The sequence below is a fragment of the Myotis lucifugus genome, unplaced genomic scaffold (genome assembly GCF_000147115.1).
Source record: "Myotis lucifugus unplaced genomic scaffold, Myoluc2.0 scaffold_326, whole genome shotgun sequence".
Classification (NCBI taxonomy): domain Eukaryota; kingdom Metazoa; phylum Chordata; class Mammalia; order Chiroptera; family Vespertilionidae; genus Myotis; species Myotis lucifugus.
Window position 1 is genome coordinate 137,415 of NW_005871374.1, and position 21,133 is coordinate 158,547.

Here is a 21,133-nt window from a genome sequence, read left to right on the forward strand (position 1 = left end):
GAATATTTTTAGTACTTTACTTATAAATCTATCCATCCGCACCACCTAAGTGATGGATCCCAGCTGATAAATAAGCGTATTATTCAAGTTGAGTGGATTTTGGAGTGTGATTGTTGAAGGTGAAAAGTACTCTGATTAAAAAATATATATGAAAGAGGACATGAATAGAATTTCAGCTTCTGAAAATGAAACAATAGGTGGGTAGAAAAAAAGGCCGAAGTTTTACAGAAAAGACTCTTAGTCACACCACATAAATATCTAAAATGTTACATTTTTTGAAGTATAAATTGTACAAAAATGTTTTATGAGGAAGCGATTACTTGGGTTATCAGAAACATTTACATTTAAATGTTGAATCACAATGATAGTAATTTATTATATGAGTCCAAGGGGACGACTAACTATGTAAGATCAAGTCATTTATCTGGAAACAGAATAGAAGGCAAAAAACAAACCTAGCAAACCTCAGGCAGCTGATCATATTGGGAGGCCCCTCAAACAAGCCTCCATATGAATATCAAAGTCAAGTTAGAAAAGCCTTTTGACTTCATCTTTCCCTGTACCTCACCTCAGTGATTAGTTTTCAGAACTCCTCCATATAAAACAAGTTGATTCATGGAATCATAAGCACCACCAACATTTTCTGGTGCGAATCCTCCACTTGGTCCTCTGTGATTTTATTCTGAGTCCCTGTCACAAAGTCCCAGAGGCCTGATTGCTGTAGGACTGGCAGCACTGAGCAGCCCTCCAGTTGTCCTGCAGCCACAGCCACCAAACCCACGGAAGCAATCTCTCTGAGGTTGCTTTTCCTTCCACCCAAAAACGACCCACTGAACCCTAACAATATGCATAATGCTCTGTTTTCACTACTTTATGTAGCCACTGATTCCCAGTTCTCTGTATAGAACAGCCGTGGGCAAACTACGGCCCGCGGGCCGGATCCGGCCCGTTTGAAATGAATAAAACTAAAAAAAAAAAAAGACTGTACCCTTTTATGTAATGATGTTTACTTTGAATTTATATTAGTTCACACAAACACTCCATCCATGCTTTTGTTCCGGCCCTCCGGTCCAGTTTAAGAACCCATTGTGGCCCTCGAGTCAAAAAGTTTGCCCACCCCTGGTATAGAATGTATTCTGCATCTTTTAAGGTTACATGAAAAAGATGTGCTTCATCTTGTGCAAGGCACTGTACTGAGTCTTTAATATATTACCATATGTACTACTCACAATTTATAACATAAAGATTATTATCTCCATTTCGTGTGGTTAGTTAATTTGGCTAAAGTTACCTGGCTAGTCATGACAGACCCTTGAATCAGATGCATGACAAAAGCCATGTTCTTTCTTCTACTTTAAGAGGATAATTATTGCATGTAGGGAACTGAGACAGTGCCTGAAACATATTAAGGAATCAACTAATGGCAGTTGCTATTCTTATTTAAAAGAACATTGAAGTACAACTTACTCTGTGATATAACCTGTGTATGACACTGGTAAAATGATGAAGTACCACGATGATGATAATTTATTATATGTGTGATAATTATTTCAAATTTACAGTGCAGCCCAGCCAGTGTGGCTTGCTTGGATGAGTGTCGTTCTGTGCACTGAAAGGTAGCCAGTTCGATTCCTGGTCAGGGCACATTCCTGGGTTGCAGGTTGGATCCCTGGTTGGAGCAACCCATTGATGTTTCCCTCTGTTGCTCTCTCTCTCCCTTCCTCTCTCTAAGCATGTCCTCTGGTGAGTATTTTTTAAAAAGTTGCAGTGCAGTGCAGTGCATTTTGATTATCTTCTGTCTGATAATGACTTACCTTGAGTGACTAACCAGAGCACCTTTAAAGCAAAGATCTCTTCTTTTTTCCACTAATACAACCTACTAGTGATGCTAGTTAAGAGAAGTTAAAAAAAACTATTATACATTTATCAGAATAAATAAATATTCAGTTAAGTTAGGCGCCACTTTCAAGGGATAATTAGTGTCTTTTTCGGTCATTAAATAAGACAACAGTAGCAGTATTTACATTTTCTGGGCTCTCTGAAAAAACATCTCTGCTGATCCCCCTCAACAAGAGACAGCGTGGCCCATTAAATAAGCAGAATATGTGGCATTTTTGAAGATTTTCAATGCAAAAAAATAATGCACGTGTGGCTGTGCGTGCTCAAACATGTTATCTCTAGCTTTTGAATCAAGAAGAAGCATTTAAATGAAGTAATACCATCATGTGCATTATGTCCTCACTTGAGTGCTATCATGCCTCTTCCTTACCAGGGCCATCTGGTAGAAGCTACCAAGTGATGTGCAGTTGGGGCTCGGAGGCTGTGACTCAAGGTCCACGGCCACTAATCCTCGGCTTGGGGCTGCTTAGCAAGAGGGACAAGACATGCCGAAGCCAACCGCTGCTTGCTTGGGGTTTGTGAGGTTTTAAATGTTTTTAGGAAAAACTTGAAGTGTGGGCCCAGACTGCTGCTTCTGTGGATTAGCCTCTGAAAGAAACCGGTTGCAGCAGTTCTCAACCTGTGGGTCGAGACCCCTTTGGGGGTCGAACGACCCTTTCACAGGGGTTGCCTAAGACCATCGGAAAACACATATTTTTGATGGTCTTAGGAACCGAGACACCGCTCCTCTATCCGTTTCCAGGCGGGTCCGCCCACATGCAGATACGCCCACATACAAGTACCCGGTGTATTAAAGGGTCGTGGCATTAGGAAGATTGAGAACCACTGGGTTGGAGCCAGGCTTGTATACAGTATTGGGTAGGCCCTGGTCTCAGAATCACTGGGGTGGGGCCGGAACCTGGTTAGCCAGGTTAATGGAGATTCAGATTTGGTGCCCACGTGTGCTTACAGGCTGTGTTGGGGGAGGGCTCAAGAAAGGAACAGTGGTGCCTGTGGGCACGTTACTTCTAGAGAAAACTGCCTTTCACACTCACCCTGAAGGTAGACAATTCAGTTCCTCCCGAATGTTCCTGGTGCTTTACAAACTTCTGTCCTGTCTCTGGAGCAGCGGTTCTCAACCTGTGGGTCGCGACCCCTTCACAGGGGTCGCCTAAGACCATCGGAAAACACATATATAATTGCATGTTGTTTTTGTGATTAATCACTATGCTTTAATTATGTTCAATTTGTAACAATGAAATTGGGGGTCACCACAACATGAGGAACTGTATTAAAGGGTCGCGGCATTAAGGAGGTTGAGAACCACTGCTCTGGAGTTTAGAGCAAGTGTTTGTGAGCAAGTGAGTCTGTGCCTGGGTCCTTTAAGAGGATGCCTGGTCTGTAGCAGCCCTCCATCTCACCCCAACTGAGTCAGCTGCTGATTTTCACAACCCCTTCCCCCCCCCCCCCCCCCACACACACACTGGTGCTCCAAGCTAGGGAGCCCATTGTGGGGCTGAGACGCCTTGTTCTCAGTGCAGATCTCCGCAGCTGAAATACCTCTCCTGATTCTTAACTACCACACGTGGACATGGGACCAGCCAGTTTCACATGTCTATCCCTCATACCAGTCTCAACTTGGCTTTTGCTTCCTATCCTTAGTTATAGGAGTTCTGTTCATCTCATGTTCCGATGGTTCTCAAGAGTAGTTGTTCTATAATTTACTGTACTACTTGTGTGGTAGGCAGTTAGACAGACAGCAGTAGAGCAAAGACAATGGGCCAGGTACTGAAGGTCAGGAAGATGGAAAGCCCCTGGTGCCTAGCAACAGACAACTGTAGGGTGGGACCTTTCCTCCCCTAGCAGTTTGGACCCCCTGACCTTTCCTCCCTAGAAATAATATCTAGGTCTCAGCTGTATTTTAGGTCTAGGGCAGCCGTAGAAAAGCAGCAAAACCAGACAAGCGATGCTGACCTCAGGACCAGCTGCATTGGATAATGACCACCTGCCCTGGTGCTGACCTAGACCCTGAAGGGACACACCTGGAGAGCTGCTGAATATTCTATTGAGATCAACCCCTGAGACCGCCCCTAAAATCTCCACCTTAAAACCCTTGGGACAGACGACCCAGCATGCTCTCTCTCAGAGGAGCACTGCCCTTGTCCACGCCGTTTTCTGCTCTCTGCCTGCCCTTCCCCTTGGCCCTGGACTGCAAAGGATCCCTAGTTGAGGCTGCCCACGGGCAAGCATTCCCTATCCCCTGCTCCCTGCCGGGAAGTCCAGGTAGCTGCTCCCAGAAGAGGTGGTGAGAGGTGCAAGAGGGTTCCATCATCCAGGACCCATTTCCTCTGTGTCCAGGAGCGGAGCGGGGTGTCAGCAAACATGCTTGCTGCTGGGTTTTTTCATGCAAACCACAGCGGAAGTGTCTGCCTGGTGCAGGGTGCTGGCATTACAGCTACAGCAGCCATGCTCGAGAGCCTCACAGGACGACAGAGAGGTAGGTGCTCAACTCCCCACTGAGCGAGTGAAGTGACAGGTGCAAAAAATGATCTCGGAGAACCCTTGCGACTGTGCTCTTGGTGGTGTTAATGTGAGAAACATCCAGACGTGTAAAGAATTTTTGTGAGTTTCCTTGTGTTAGGGTCGCTGAAGGAGGAACACACGAGGCCAACGTGGTAAGGGATTATACGTTTATTAGGTTATCTGGATACCTGATAACCCCCGAAATGGAGCCAGCACCCAGAGACAGAGAGTCTGAGATTTTAAATGACTCTACGTGGGCTTTTTCTGGGCAGAGACTTGTCTGGGCAGGTCTGGATCCTAGGAAGGTCCAGAGGGGAAGGATAATGGTCTTAGCAAGTGTAATGTGGTCTCAGGGAAAGGGAATGTGGTCTAAGTGAAATGGAAGGTCCATTGTCAAGTGGCCTAAAGGTAGGTTCCCAGGGGAGGGGTTAGGGTTATCGATTCGATTCAGTTATTTGATCAGACCTAACATTTTGAGCCAAACTGTTGACAATTGCCAGGAGGCAAAATCTCAACGTCAGAGAATGGTGACTTTTCACCTTGTTTTATACATTACAATCAAAAGAGGAGACACAAGTGGGTTCCATGATCTCCAGTGGTGATAGATTAGGGAGGCAGGAGAAAGCAAAGTGGGAAACCTCTGGGATTGGATAAGAAATAAAATGATAGACACGTACCTCTCTTACACAGGTGGGTACAGGATAGTCAACAATTAACAGATAACAATAACAACGAGGGAATCTGTGTTCTGCGCCCTGGCGCCATTTGCCCTGAGGAGTGTGAAAAAAGGGAAGTTACAAGTTACCCTGACATTCCACTGGTATGTTATCTTAGATGCAAAAAAGACAGGCTCACTTGAGGTAAAGATTGATCTTTGTCAGGAAAGATACCGGCCTAGGACATGACTACCCACTATCAACTGCTCTTTATTTAAAAAGGTTTTAATCTCAGACCATCGTTTGTGGTTACTTTAGGTCTCTTGTGTTTGCAAGGCCACCCTGCAGGCCTCCCTGAGTTAGTCAGATCAGCATGTGGCTCCTTTTCCTCCACAGTGGCAACCTTCCCAGAGCCTAAGGCCAGCTCTTCAGGGGAACTGACCTGGCAGCCTCACCAGCCCCGTCCCCGTCCCCACCCAGCAGAAGGGCAGAGCTGCTGCTCATGGAACCCAGCCTAGAGCCTGCAGAGGCCCCGCCCAGGTGGAATCTGGTAGAACCTTCCTCCCAGCATGGGCTTCTCGGCCAGACAAACCTGAGTTCAAATCCCGCATTGGCAGGGGCAAGAGTCATTGTATCTTCAAGCCTCAGATTTCTTATCTCAGAAATGGAGGTAAAGTAATACCAAACCTTGAGAGTTGTTGTGGAAAGTAAATCAAATACGGCTGGTGAAGTGGGTACAAAGAGGGCACCCACGGCACCAAATAGAACACATTTTTTGCTTCTGATGCCATCACTCCCTCAGCGGCAGGTCTGAGCACCCCTGGAGTGTTCTGGCCTCATCTGCCACCCTCACCTGCCCACCCCACCCCACCACTCCATCTTTTCTTTATAAGAACCCTCTGGACCCCACTTGTGTCTTTCTGCACTCAGAGATCAGACTAAGAAAACTGGGCAGGGGAGTGGGAGCCAGCTAAGCAGGGTAACCAGCAACTCAACCGAGTTCACTACTGTTTTTCTCCCAACCTCTCCTCCTCCTCTTCTCCTCTTCCTCCTTTTCCTGTTTCTTTCTCTCCTCTGTCTCTCAGACCCCCACCCCTCTCTCTCACACATACACAACACACTGTGATACTCATATTTCTTAACAAGTAGGTCCCAGCATGGCACCTCTCTCAAGTGGCCCTTTGAAGCACTTTGTGGCTCTTGTACGGGAAACTAGAAATGGAATTAGAAACTTCAAACATGTATAAGAAAATTTTAAGATAGTAATCTAGTCTTTATAAAGTTGTTAAGTCTACTTTTCAGAAACAAATGGAGTGATTAAGATCGTTTATGGTATGAATTTTTATAGCACAATTGCTATAGCACGGATGTGGAAAGTGTCTTTATTTTTTATAGCCCCCCCTTTTTTTTTCTAAATCCACTACACAGATGCTCAAAAGAAAGATTTAAGCTTTCCAGTTAATGTCTCAATATTTTTTGGTTTAAACAGTCTGCTTTTTAGTAAGTGCTCAGAGGTTCAGCAACCTCCTCTTCTCTTCTAGTCCCAGGTGGTGCCTGGGTATACTGCAGATCTGCCCATTTTGCTTCATGAAAACGTGGACACAGAATCTTAGATGCAAGTGTAGGTATCGCTGCTCTATGGGTCCTTGCTGGCTGCTGGTGATGCTCTCCGTGTCCTCTAATCACTGTTCTGCCTGCTGACATCTGCTAAAGTCTGCAGATCGTAAACTTATGACCTCTTCGCTTTTTGGTCCAGATGCTCTGAGCGTCCCTGCTGACTCAGGTTCAGCTCAGCACTACATATCCCCGGAAGTCTCTGCAACATGTGTTTTCTCCCCCTTCCTCCTTGTAACAAGAGAGTCCTGCCTGCTGACCTACAGTAAGGTCCACTGAGGTTACACCTGCACCTTCTCGTCCCTTCCACATCCTTGCACAGAACTTGTGGGGACATCTGCACATCTTCCATGTTTGTGGGATTCAGAGTGGACTCCCGGGAGCTAAACTCAGGCCTCTGTCTGCCACTGTTAGAGGCACCTCTCGTCGATACCAGAGAGGTGTTCCTGGGCAGCCCCCCATGGGTCAGTGGGAGAGAATGTCCTCAACCTTGACCCTTGTCTTCTCATATACATGAATTTATACGAGAGACCTTGACTGCGTTGTGAAAAGCCAATTGATTAAAGCAATTAAAGCATGCACCTTTGTTGAAAAAGCAAAGCAAGCAAACGTATACATCTGGCTTATGAAACACAGACGGGCTCAGCTGATCTGAAGAGCAAGTTGGGTAGGGGTCTGAGGCATTATATACCCTCTGGTCTATACGTCTCAAAATTCCTCTGCTGACTATTTTGGCACTGATTAATTCTCAAGCCCCGCCCCCCCTTTTTTTCTTCCTTTGTCGTGGCCTTCCCAGAATTCACGAGAAGCACCTGGCAACTTTATCTTGCAAACCTCGAGATTGCTGACTTCCCTGCTTAGGGAGTAAAACGGCCCTTTTTTCCTTTCTCCTTCCCCCCTCCCTTTCTGCGTTCTCTCAGGAGGGAGGTTTTTTAACCATTGGCTCTGGTGTCCTTGGCTGAGGAAGATAATGTCACAAGCTGGCTGCAAACTGCCCATACTGTTTGGCCTTGTTTTAACTTTCCTGTCTCAGTTTCCCTATCCCTCCTGCCCTGGAATCCTGTAACATTTTTCCCCTCAGAGACTTCTGTCCCTAAAATCTTTCAGGGTTGATGAGGGAAGAAGGTCTGTATTCCATAATGACTCCGTGCTGTGAAGGGGTGTAGACCCTGCCTGTGTTCGGGTATAGAAGCCTTTTCCTGTCTGATCTAAAGGAGACAAAGGGATGGGATTTGAAATTATAACAGAGAGGCCATTGGTTGATTCCTCTAAAGTAGGGATGGGCTGGAATCCCTGAACCATCATTACCTTGACATGGAGTTGTTCTTTCCTAGAAGTGACAGATTTGACAAGGTTAGTGGACAATTATATCAATGCCCAGTCATTACATTATTTATCTGTAATAGGTTTTTGTTTCTTGAAGAGGAGCTTGAGGTCCTCATGGGTTTACAAGAGTAGGTCTCAGGTTGAGGTTCCTGTGGGGACTTACAAGAAATGGGTTTGAGAGGAGTAACCTTGTAAGTTTTTCCTGTAGGTGTAGTTTTTATTTTCATGAGACTTATGGGTAATATAGACACCTAGGACTTAGAGGGTATTGGTATAACTTGGCTAGAGTTCTTTTTCCTTAGCTATTGGGTCCAGAGGTTGGTTGCTTTTCTTCTGTCCTTTATTTGTTTTAGTTTGATATATTTAATTAGGCTTTTGATTTGGGATTATATTTCCCCCTGGTCTGTATATGTGATGTTGACTGTGATGACCAGTTATTTTATTAGCATAAGTCCTTATAACTTCTATTATGTGTTGATCATCTGTAATGTAGTAGTGGAAGAGAACAATTTGTAAATACTCTTAAGTCAATGTCAAGTGACTAAAACCCTGTGTGAATTTGTTAGAGTCCTCAGAAAACCAACCAAGTTTTTCTTTGTAAAGGGCCATAATACCTGGGTCTTTTGAGGCAAAATAACAATTTGTTTTGGAAAAAAAAATTAGAGAGCGTTTTGGCCTTTTCATTTATTTCTTCTTTTTAACTTGTACAGACCTTCTGTGACTTACATGAACTTTCTGTTACTTATACAAACCTTTTGCAACTCTTAGTTTGTTTCTTTTTAAAACACTTGGCTTGGGCACTAGAGGCTTTAGTTTAGAAGTACCTTCTCTCTCTCTCTCTTTTTTTCTTTTCCTTTTGCGAGGGGAGAAGTGTCCCCCACCCCCATTTAGACTAGGCAAGGTGTCCTTCCCTAATAAGGGAATGGGGCACCTTGGATCTATAAGAAAGGCATGACTAAAAGAGATTCCCAAGGCTGTAGCTGAGGGGTAGAGCAAAATTATAGCATTGAGGGTGCCCATTCACCCCAGTAATCAAATCGTTTTGGGGGGAAGAAAAGAAAAAGGCCCTGGTGACTGAGTCTAAGTAGAGCAAGCCATTCCCCGTGCCATGGGTTTACCTGTCACATCAAGGAACACCCTTGGCTCCATCCCTTTTAAGATGATGCTCTTAGTGAGGGCCAGTTAGAGCACTGGGCCCTGTCAGTTCAAGGCCATCGTTCTGGTCCGGGGAACCTCCAGCCCCCCAGACAGTCCCTCTTCCAGTGGCCAAACTTTTGACAGAGGAGGCACGACCAGAAAGGAAGCCCCTTCCCAGGGCACTGTCTTTTTTAGTGTCCCTCTTGTTCATACAAATAACATTGGCTCTTTATGTTCCTTGTATTACAGGAGTTGGGTGCCATTGAGGTGACCTACGACTTACAATTGAGATACAGAGTTATCTTAGAGATATAGAGTTTCTCTTGGTCACACCTGCTGGGAAGTTCTGGAATTAAGACTAAAATGAGCCCTAGCTGGTTTGGCTCAGTGGATAGAGTGTTGGCCTGTGAACTGAAAGGTCCCAGGTTCGATTCTGGTCAAGGGAACATGCCCAGGCTGTGGGCTCAATCACCAGTAGGGGGCTTGCAGGAGGCAGCTGGTCAATGATTCTCTCTCATCATTAATGTTTCTATCTCTCTCTCTCTCTCTTCCTTCCTCTCTGAAATCAATAAAAAAATATATATATTAAAAAAAACTAAACTGAGTCTAAAACTAGTTATATGGGAGAAAACAAAATAAAACAATGGCCATATTGGTTTTACTTTTTGTTTTTATTTCTTTATACTTTTTCAGAATTTTAAAATAATTACATAGATAAGGTGTTGTGTTCTTTTTTCATCTTAATGGGAACCAGAACTACTCACTTGGCTGAGTTCGTTTCCTGGCAGTAGCACGTTGCATTCTCTGAGTGTAGCCATGCGATCTAATTCAGCTTTGTGCCTCTGAAAACCTAGCACTCTGTTAGGCATGTCATCGTTGTAGGAGTCTACCCACTCAAAGGTAAACAAGAATTGGCAGTTTGGGTCTAATGGGATACAAAAGAAAGCATCTTTCAAGCCTAATACTGAAAACCATTGAGTTTGAGAGTGAGTTTCCCCTAAAATTGTATATGGATTTGGTGCAACAGGATGTATAGGAATTACAGCTTCATCGATCTTGTACTAATCTATATGTTCATCCTTTTTTCTGATGAGTAAGATAGGACTGTTACAGGGGGAATTATAAGAAAACAGCAGCTGGTGACTAAGGAATGTTTTAATAATCTTTTCTAGGCCTTCCCTGCTTCTAGATTTATAGGATATTATTGCTTGTTTGGAAATTTATTTGATTCCTTTAACCTGATCATAGCTGGTTTTGCTTTATGGCAGTGGTTCTTAACCTTCCTAATGCCGCAACCCTTTAATACAGTTCCTCATGTTGTGATGACCCCCAACCATAAAATTATTTTTGTTGCTACTTCATAACTGTAATTGTGCTACTGTTATGAATCGTAATGTAAATATCTGATATGCAGGATGTATTTAGGCGACCCCTGTGAAAGGTATGTTCGACCTCCAAAGGGGTTGCGACCCACAGGTTGAGAACCGCTGCTTTATGGCCTTGTCCTGGAGTTCCCATGGCCCAGACTGGGGGTTAGGTTCCTGGTTTATATCTACATCTATTTCAGCTACCCCTCTTTTTACAAGTAAAGTCATACTTGGAATGAAACTCTGGCTGTCTGTTGAAAAAATCACAAAGGTTTTGACTTTGCGTAGAATCTCTCTAGTAGTGCCATCCAGAGGCAGAAAATACACCACATATAATATATAGACAAATACATAAAAACCATATACATGATTCAAATTAGTAATTTTTGTGGGGAGTCCTAAGATTTTTTATTTGCTTCTGATGACTTTTAAGAAGGCTAGAAAAGGTGAGAGAAGTTCCCAAATACCAAGCAGGAAGTTCTGTTGAGATTTTCATTGAAAGTGTTGAGGGCTGTGAATGAGCTGAGGAGATAAAGAAAGTCCAGGCTCCAATCTAATAAGCAACAAGAGAGAACCTAGGCAGGGGCTTTGGCTCACTGAAAAGTCAGAAACTCCAGTGACCTAAAATGTAACAGGACAAGAGTGGGGCTGTTAGAAATACTAGGAGAGAGAAGGGGTCCATTCGAAAGTCAGGGGTGATCAGGTCCTGGTTCGCACTGGACCGCATCACCCAGGTGTTGCCTGGGGATGGTCTTGTGAGGGGTTGACTCTGCCTCCAAAGGGCAGGTTCACCTTTCATCTTAGTACTAATGGCCCAGTGCACGGATTCATGCACATTGAAAGGAAATTAATTAGAAGAAATATTTTAATATTGCTGTTCACCTTTATAATAGAAGTGTCAACCAAATTCACGATCAACAATGGCAGATCAAAACACACACGTGCAATTGGCGCCAGTGAAAGCTTTATAAAGGGTGTCTCAAAATTCACGCAGGAAGTAATTTTGATATAAAACACAGGTTTATAATTAAAAATTTTAAATTTTTTATTGATTCATAAAGGATACAGTATAGGGTTATATATGGAATCTCATATTAGATAAATGGCCTCCACAGCTTTGCTGGCACATACACACTCTTTTGTTGAAATTTTCCATGACCGTTTTGCATAAATGTGGCTGAATTTCGATGAGGCTCATTTTCATCTTGATGGCTTGGTTAATCGACAAAATTGTCACATTTTGGGTTCAGAAAATCCACTAGTGATTGTTGAGAAACAAATGCATCCACAACGTGTCACTGTGGTGCGGATTTTGGGCTGGAGGTATCATCAGACCATTCTTCTTCGAAAATGCGGCTGCTCAGGCAATAACAAAAGAGTGTGTATGTGACAGCAAAGCCATGGAGGCCATTTACCTGACATGGTATTCCGTACATAACCCTATACTACATACTTTATGAATCAATAAAAAATTTACAATTTTTAATTATAAACCTGTGTTTTCTATCAAAATTACTTCTTGCGTGAATTTTGGGATACCCTTTATGTATTGTGCATGTGCAAGTCAACTTAGCCTTTTATAGATATAGAATAAACTTGCTTAATTAGACCTGCTTTCTGATTTAGCTAAACTTTTTCCAGCCCAGTGAAGCACCCCAACTTCTCTTTCAGGTACTTGTCAGCAACACAGCAATAAATATCAACATAAAGCAGATTATGATTGTAGATCATACAGGGAGAACAAAGGGTGAACTATTTAACTGCAGCAGTGTTTGACTATATTCTGCACAGTGAGAAAACCTGAAGTCATTTTCAAGTTCCACCATTTCTTCTTTTCAGTCAGGTCAAGTTTCTAAACTTTCTGACTCTCCATTTCCTGCTAATGAAAAGAAAAGAGGATTCTACTGAGTCTCCTATCTAACTACTCCATGACTTCTTTGAGGATCAAATGAGATGAGGCATGGGAAAACACTTCACAAACATTTGATTAAAGTGTGAAATGTTTGTGCACTTGGCTATAAAGCAAGTCGTGTTCCTGGGCTGAAGAAACTGAGGAGGCTAGTCACTAGGGACAGGAAGCCGGGCGTTGTTACGTGACATCATTACCCAGTGCCCACAGCACCCCTTTTCGGGCTGCTCTGGGCTTGGCTCTGGGCCGCATTTTGCGTCATGACAGCATTGGTTGCGATTTGGTGGGGTGTTGCTCCGGGGTGATGATGGGGCCTGTGTCCCACTTGGGGGAAACCAAATGTTGTTTTATGGGTGCCAGGTCCGTGCTGCTGTTTCTCTGTAAATGGCCAGTGTGCATCACGGCAGCTCCTGAGTTGAGCATCTGCCCCCTGGTGGTCAGTACATGTCATAGCGACAGGTTGGATGGTGGGAGGGACACTTAACATATTTGCCTTTTATATATAGAGAGATTGCTGCATTTTTGAGAAAGGACTTACTCCACAGCTGGACAGGCAGATTTCCCCCACACCAACAAAGAGCAAGAGAAAGTGTAATGAAAGTAACTCTGAGTCCACTAGGGAGAAATTAGGTAGAGGAAGGGGACTGGAGCCTGACTGGTTTTTCTACAAACTTAAAACTTTTACAAACTTTTGTAACCTTCACAACCTTTTATCCACCCCTTTACAATTTGTATAAAACTTTTTATCTATTCTGAAACTGTCATTAGAATGATTCATTTCAGTCCTTGTCCAGTAAAATGTCTTCATATTTTATGCCTTCTATTATTATAACCATACAGTTTTTTTTTAATTTGAACTTTTATTCTTAGAAACCTTAATTTTCAATGATAACCAAAAAGGAAACAGCCATCATTTCTTAGATTGATGTTTATGAACACACTTTAAATATAATCTTCATTTCAAGAAAACACACTTCCAACAAAACAAGACATTACATCAACAGTTTCAAATCCAGTTTATAAACCTTCTGTAATAAAAGTCTAAGAGCAAGCAAACTTGAGACTTGTCTAGCAATTAATGTTTTAGTATTTTGTTATTCTAAAATATTTAGATGTTCAATAACTTTTATTATTTAACCCAGCAATGCTTCAAAGTTTTTAAATTACTAAAGACTTTGGAAAACTATGTATAGGCATACATAACAACAACTGGAAAGCTTTATAAAAACAAAACAAAACAAAAAACAAAACAAAAAAAACCCTTCATTTCAGTTACACTTATAGTCTTAAAAACTCTGTGAGAAAGCCAATTATTATCCAAACCATTTTCCATGATAAATTTTGTAACAGGTATAACATGACCTTGGCAACTTTTTAGGAGGCTGGAGAAAAAGGTATGTGGGGAGGGGGGAGACAGGAGGCAGTAGGCCCTGTAGGCTTGCCAACCACTTGGATTCAAAAGCACCACATTCTTTCCTTACAAGGGGAGGGGCTGTACTCCTCCCTGTAGCTTCTGAAAAGCAGGACTACAAGTGAGATTCTCCAGACTACAGTTGAAGGGCTAGAGCAGTGGGTCCCAAAGTGAGGCACATGCCCCACAGGGGGCCAATTTGATTTTTAAGGGGGGCAATTCGAGAATGAGTTAACAGTGAATTTTTTGCATTTCTTATGCTTCTAGGGGCCTCATATGCAGTATATAAATATATGTTGTCACATATTTATGCATTTCAGTTCTCTATTATATATTTTGAAACTTATTTGCTATTTTTTCATATTATTATTATTTTTTAACAATTTCTTAGTGATTTCTTTCTCCATACTTCAGCTGTCCTTTTGTTCTTTTATTTTTCTCTTTCATGGATGCCATGTTCTTTGGAAGTTTGTTTAGACCAAGTTAATGGCCTTTTAAGCTTCCTCCATGTGAATAGGGGTTCACTTTTTGAATAATAAGAATTATTTATCACAGGGGGAGGGGGACATCAGAATTTTAGAGATGCTTAGGTGGGGCATGGCCAAAAAGAGGTAGGGAACCACTGGGCTAGCGTGGAAGGGTAGCATTGAGGATGCCTGTAAGAGGCTTTGGTGAGAAAGTAAGCAGCCTCTGTGTCTAAGAAAATTTAATTATCTTACCTGTCACTTCGAGGGCCAGCCTTGGCTCCAGCCATTCATTGGTGATGCTCTTAGTGGGGGCCAACTGGAATGTTGGGCCCCCTCAGTTCAAGGCCATCATGTGGGTAGGTTCTGGTCCCGGGGACCTTCCAGTCCCCAGGACAGTTCCTCTTCCAGTGGCCAAATTTGCGACAGAGAGGACATGGCCCCTGAGGTGACATGACTTAAAACCTGAGCCTTTTGTTTCTAAGGGATGGCTTTCTTGCTCTTCCTCTGCCCTGTCTTGGTTGTTAAAACATTGAAAATTACTTCTACCAGTTGCCCAGTGGGTGGGTCTGGGGTCCTAAGACTAGATTTTGGTAACTTTTTCCTACTACCTGAGACTGTTGGATAAAATGTACAGGCAGTCCTCGGGTTACGTTGGACTCAACATATGTCATTTCATGGTTACGTCGCCATCTCCCATCCTATCTAATAAAGACAGAATATGCAAATTGAATGTCACTCCATGACAAAGATGGGGGCACTCACAGCTAATAAGGAGGGAATATGCAAATTGACATGACAAAGATGGCAGTCGTCGGCATGCTTGCATCATCACCATGGCGACGACACAGGTGTTCTGCCCCGCCCCGGCCACTCCGAGCCTCTGGGGAGCACACGAGCAGGCGTGGAGCTGCCGGGGTAGGGCAGGACGCCTGCTATGAGGGAATCTACAGAAGGGTGGCAGGGCTGGAGTGAAGGCAACTCTGGCCAGAGTGAAGGCGGAAGGCAGTGGCCAGAGCGAAGGTCTGGGTCCAGGGTGCCGGAGGGAAGCCGGTGCCAGCAGCCAGGGGAAAGAAGGCCTATTCTTGCATGAATCTTTGTGCATCAGGCCTCTAGTTTGTTTATAAAAAAAAAAAAAAGTTCCATCATTTCGACATATGTACATATGTGCTTAATGTTTTTTATTATTTATTTACAAGTAGAGGTCCGGAGTTGTTATCTTTCTTTTAAAGTTTTTTACTGTTTCCCTTCATTACTGCTGTGTCTGTGCTCCATGTGAGTGAGGTAGGTGCTTATGTAGGTGGGTTCCGACTTATGGCGAAAATCGTGTTACGTGGTGCTGTAGGAAGGGATCTCGGATGTAACCTGAGGACCTACTGTATCTCCAAAGTGCTTGGCCATTAACAGACCTGAACAATTCCTTTAACAGGCTTTCAGTTTATTACTTCCTTAGAGAGAACATGCTAAGGTTTGGGTGATAGTGAGCTCTGCTCTGGTAGGGGCAGAACTGTTAAGTACAGTGGTTGTCAACCTTGGCTGCACATTAGAATCACCTGGGAATCTTTTTAAAATCCTGATTTCTGGGCCTCATCCTCCGGAAATTCTGTTTGTTACTCATGTTGTGGCCCCACCCCATAACAAAGAAACAGAATTTCCAGAGGATGAGGCCCAGAAATCAGGATTTTAAAGATTCCCAGGTGATTCTAATGTGCAGGCAAGGCTGACAACCACTGGTTAAGTAGCTGTTTGCAATTTTGCAAACAGGTGCCTGCAGTCTGGTAGCAAAGAAAGGGTTACATAGGCAACTGCTCTGTGGAAGCGGGGTAAGGGTGGGGGTGAGAAAGCAGGCTTTTCTGCTTTTGTGAGAGGCAGGCAGTTTTCAGGGACTGTGAGGAAAGTTTCCCTTCATTCATTTGCAATTGTGACAATGCACACTTAATAAGCTTTCCTTAAATTCCTACCTTGGTAAAAGGCTATAAGTACAGTGGGGCCTTGACTTACGAGTTTAATTCGTTCCGAGACCGAGCTCGTTAAGGAGCTCGTTAACTCAAATTACTCTGTCAACTCAATGCAAAAAATCGGCTGAGAGACAGCTGGTATCTCAAAAAATTCGTTAGTCGGGACACTCGTAAGTCAAGGCCCCACTGTATTAGCAAAACAAATTTAATAGGAGAACAGTGCTACAATTGAGAGGTTTATTTATAGGCCAGAATTCCCTGTCCCCAGGTTGGGGCTGAATCATTAGCTGGGTCTCAGTGAGGTTTGTCAGGAAGGGAAGACGCAGGGGAAGGCTTAGAATGAAGAAGAAGAATTTGGTAAATGGCCCAGTCCCCACAGAGAGAAGGGCGACTGAGGGGAAGGAAGAAGGCCTGGGCGTGGGGGAAGCTCTGACCATTTCTCCAGGCCGTGGCAATAGTTGTCTAAGTCAGCGAGGGTATTGAAATGGAAAGTGGGCTAATTATATTGGGGCCAGATGGGCTAATTATCATATTGGGGCCAGGCCCTGGTGCAGTAGAAAAATGAGCCATTTGGTTGGCTGGCTGTGAGCAAGAGGTGCTGTTAGGGGGAGTAGATTGGTTGGTGTGGTGGAGAGGGGGAAAAGTGAGTAGTAAGAAGTCTATCCTGGAGAAGAGGAAAGCTGACCACTAGCTTAGGGCGTCCCACTAAGAGGGCAGCTAGGGACCTGGGCCTGGAAGAATGGACGCTGCAGCCCTGCATGCAAGGGCTTTGGTGAGGCGAAAGCCAGCAAATCAGAGGGTCAAGGGAAGGACTCTTACTCACCGGGAATTCCAGTGGCTGGTGTGGTCTGGAGAAGCCTGCAGCCAGAGTGGGGGTCCCTGTGAGCTCCCTAAGCGAATCCCCGGGTTTCAGCACCAAAATGTTAGGTCCGCGCCAACAGGATCAGGCCAAGAGACATTGTGAGAGTTTAAGAAATTGTACTACATTCTCTCACAGCGGGCTGAGACCAGCGTGTGGGTGTAGGCACCGAGGGAGTATTTGTTTTCTAATACAGGTGTTATGCGGAACTGGGGCCAGCGGACTCTCCTTGTGGGTTCTTACAAAGTTTGAAGAATAAAACTCACAGACTAAAAGACTTTAAGCCAAAGTATGGAAGTTTATTACAAGCATATACAAACCCCCCCTAGGGAGGGGTCCGCAGATGGGAAAAACCTGCTCTCTCTCTCTCATGGGAAAGCAATCTAGTCCTCTGAGTCTCTTTGTCTCCCGGTTTATATATGCTGATAGCTTTCTTGTCTGAGCATGAACCTTTCTAATGAAATTCTTCCTTAATTTATGTCCCCCATGCTCTCTTCATTGGCTACTTTCCTACAGGGTGTCAGTTACAAAGCTCAACGCTCACCCAGGGCCCCCCTTATCCTCTTCCCCTTATTTTGTAACATCCCTCCATCCTCTGTTAATATGTCTTCCTCCCCCAGGGACCCCCTTCCCCCCAAACTGCCTTTCCATGTCTAAACTCCTTCCATAAGGACTGGGTCGGGGTTGCACCAGCCTTCTCGGGGAGCTGCCTGAACAGCAGGACGTCCTTGGAAGGTAGCAGGATGTCTGGTGGGCACACAGCTCAGGCAGAAGGGAGCACCCGAGTAGGCTGGGGAGTGTATCTTATCTTCCGCGGGTGCAGGCCATTGCCTTCAAGCCATGGGAAAAAACTTATAACCATGTATTTCAGAAAACATGTCCAAACAGGAGAGGCCAGGGTAGCGCATCCTAACGAATAGTATGGGCAGTCCTTCCTTTGTATCCAAACAGGTAACTCATTGATGCCCCCTACGTTTAGGAAGGGCTCAGTAGGACAAAGCCAATACTCCCTGCTGTGCCTGCCAGCTTTTTCAAGATACTTAACACATTTTTTTGTTTCATGTCTCAAAGTTAGGTATCAGAGCCCGGAGTACAGGCATGAAGAAGTCCCTTTATTTCGCCCATTCTACAACTGGCATGGAACGAGTCCCCTAATTAGTAAAGGGCCTGAATCAGCCTGGCAAACAGTTTTAAGGTCTTAGCCTCCATTTGCTTAACTAGAGCGCCGCTCGGAAGCCTTTGTTTATATGTCGGCAGTCTGTCCTTTAGCAGCCTTCGGCCAGTGCCCTTTGCTGACCGTGTCTGTGAAGGCAACCAAAGGAGGAACTTTCTCAGGGTTTTTTTAGATAATATCTCTGAAACTTGAGGGGTCCCCAGTTGGTTCTTCCCCAGAAGCCACAGAGGAGAGAGGCAGGTAGAGAGGTGCAACATGCTGACAACTGATGGATGACACATTCTTTCTCCTTCCGGCCATGCTCCAGAGGCAGAAAAGCTAAGGATTTGATGTCATGGTTCAAAGTGTGCTGCTTGTGGAGGGAGCTCTCAGAGGTGGTGAAACCTCGGGTCATCTCTGCTCCTTTATGTGCCTCAGTTTCTCTCCCCGGCCGTCTAGATCAACCGTGAGGAACCAGAGTGCTAGGGGACCAGCCCTTATGCGCACTCCCTGGTTGGGTCAAAGCTTAATTACAGTTGTATTCTGGAGTCCCTGTGAGGCCCCTGCACGTCTTAGGGTTCAACCTCAGACACCTCTGCAAAGCCTTTCTCACGTAAGGACATTGGAGATTCTCGAACTCGAGAAAGGAATTTGCCTCTTTGATCTTCGGAGTTTGTGCAGGGACCCAAACCCTCATTTGGTTTTATTCTCAATTTTCTGCCCCAGACCACAGGCCTAGTATGTTTTTCTGATTTTTATTATGCTGTAATAATACCCCAGTGACAAAACAAAAAAGAAACACCCAAAGGGACTGGCCTCACTGCAACCCTCACAGGGAATTAAGGACAGTTGTGCAGCTAAGAGTTAACTGGTAGCAATCCGCCTCAGATCCCAATCACGCTCTTTGATCTTCATGCGGCACCAAGTATTACCAGACAGGACAGCTCCCTGAGACAGTGAAGATGGCTGTCCATAACCTCAATCTTTGTCTTCTCATATAAATGAATTTATATGAGAGACTTTTACTGCGTTGTGAAAAGCTAATTTATTTTGTTATTAAATATATTTTTATTGATTTCAGAGAGGAAGGGAGAGGGAGAAAGAGCTAGAAACATCAATGATCAGAGAGAATCATTGATTGGCTGCCTTTTGCATGCCTCCTACTGGGGATCAAGCCTGCAACCTGGACATGTGCCCTTAACTAGAATTGAACCAGGGGCCCTTCAGTCCGCAGGACGAAGCTTTATCCACTGAGCCAAAGCAGCTAGAGCAAAAAAGCTAATTGATTAAAGCAATTAAAGCATGCACCTTTATTGAAAAAGCAAAGCAAGCAAACCTATACATCTGGCTTATGAAGTGCAGATGAGCTCTCAGATAATCTGAAGAGCAAATTGCATGGGGGTTCTGAGGTATTATATACCCTCCTGACTATAGGAGTCAAAATTCCTCTGCTGACTATTTTGATACAAAAAGTTCCCTCACCCCTCTCCCCCTTTTGTGTGTGTGTGTGTGTGTGTGTGTGTGTGTGTGTTTTAACTTTATTGTGATCTTCCCAGAAACCATGAGACTCACCTGGAAACTTTATCTTGCCAAGCCTTGAGACTGCTGGCTTCTCTGCTTAGGGAGTAAAACTGCCCTTTTTTCCTTTCCTCCTCCCTTTCTACATTGTCTCATTAGGGAGGTTTTTTTTTTAACCATTTTCTCTCATGTCCTTGGCTGGGGAAGATAATGGTTTTTTAGTTACAAGCTGGCTGCAGATTGCCCACACTGTTTGGCCTTGTTCTAACTTTCCTGTCTCAGTTTCCCTATCCCTCCTGCCTGGAATCCTGCAACACCACTACTGTCTTTACTCTGATAAGCTTGCTCATGTTGGTATGGAGCTCCCTAGGAAAACATCCCCAATCTATATATATAAAATCCTAAGCGACCAAACGACCGGTAGACTGGTTGCTAAGACACACCCTGACCAGCAGGGGGCAGAAGCTCAACGCAGGAGCTGCCCCCTGGTGGTCAGTGCGCTCCCACAGCCAACCTTCTGCAGCCTGCCAACCTCCCACAGTCCCCCCGCCCCCCCGCCTCTCTCCCGCGATCCCTCCCCTTGGCCAGCTGGCCCCGATTGCTGGCCAGGCTGAGGGACCCCACCCATGCATGAATTCGTGCACTGGGCCTCTAGTTCTCAAATAAGAACCCAGATCAAAAACTCCTGTCTTCTGACTGGCTTTACCATTCAGTGACTGGGGGCAAGAGCAGAGAAGGACAGTGGGAATCACAGCATACGCAGTCCACTGCCTTCTCACAATCCACCTGGGGATGGAGTCAGCAGGTTTTTTATTTCCTCTTTCTGTCTAGATGAGATTTATCCTGTGTCTGTCCACTTTTTTCTTGAAGTGATTTCCCTCCTCCACACTTTCTTTTGTTTCACTTCTGTAGTATCTGGGCCCCATCCCCGCAGACTGCCCCAGACAATGGCACATTGATTATCGTGAACTACAATCACAGAAGCAGCCAGAGCAGGAAGAGCTCTGTGACTCTCCTGTTCCCCTAAAAGCAGGAAATAAATCTCCAGGAGAAGTGCCCTCTCCACCCCTGAAGGACTGAGAGACAACCTTATCACAAGTTATAAAATCCAGAGTCCTAAAGCGTGTAAAAGCAAACCTGCAACACCTTGACTGATTTACTACCCAAGCCCAGACTTTGTTTAGATTCCTCACTAATGAGTACCCAAACCTGCTTAGATTTCTTTCTAATGAGCACTTACTTACTTTATGTCAATTTCTCACAAATCATTGTTTTTTTGTCTAAAAAAGTATAAAAGGTGCCTTGTTCCATAACTTTTTGAGCCTCATTTTGTGATCTGAGCATCATATTGTGATTCCCC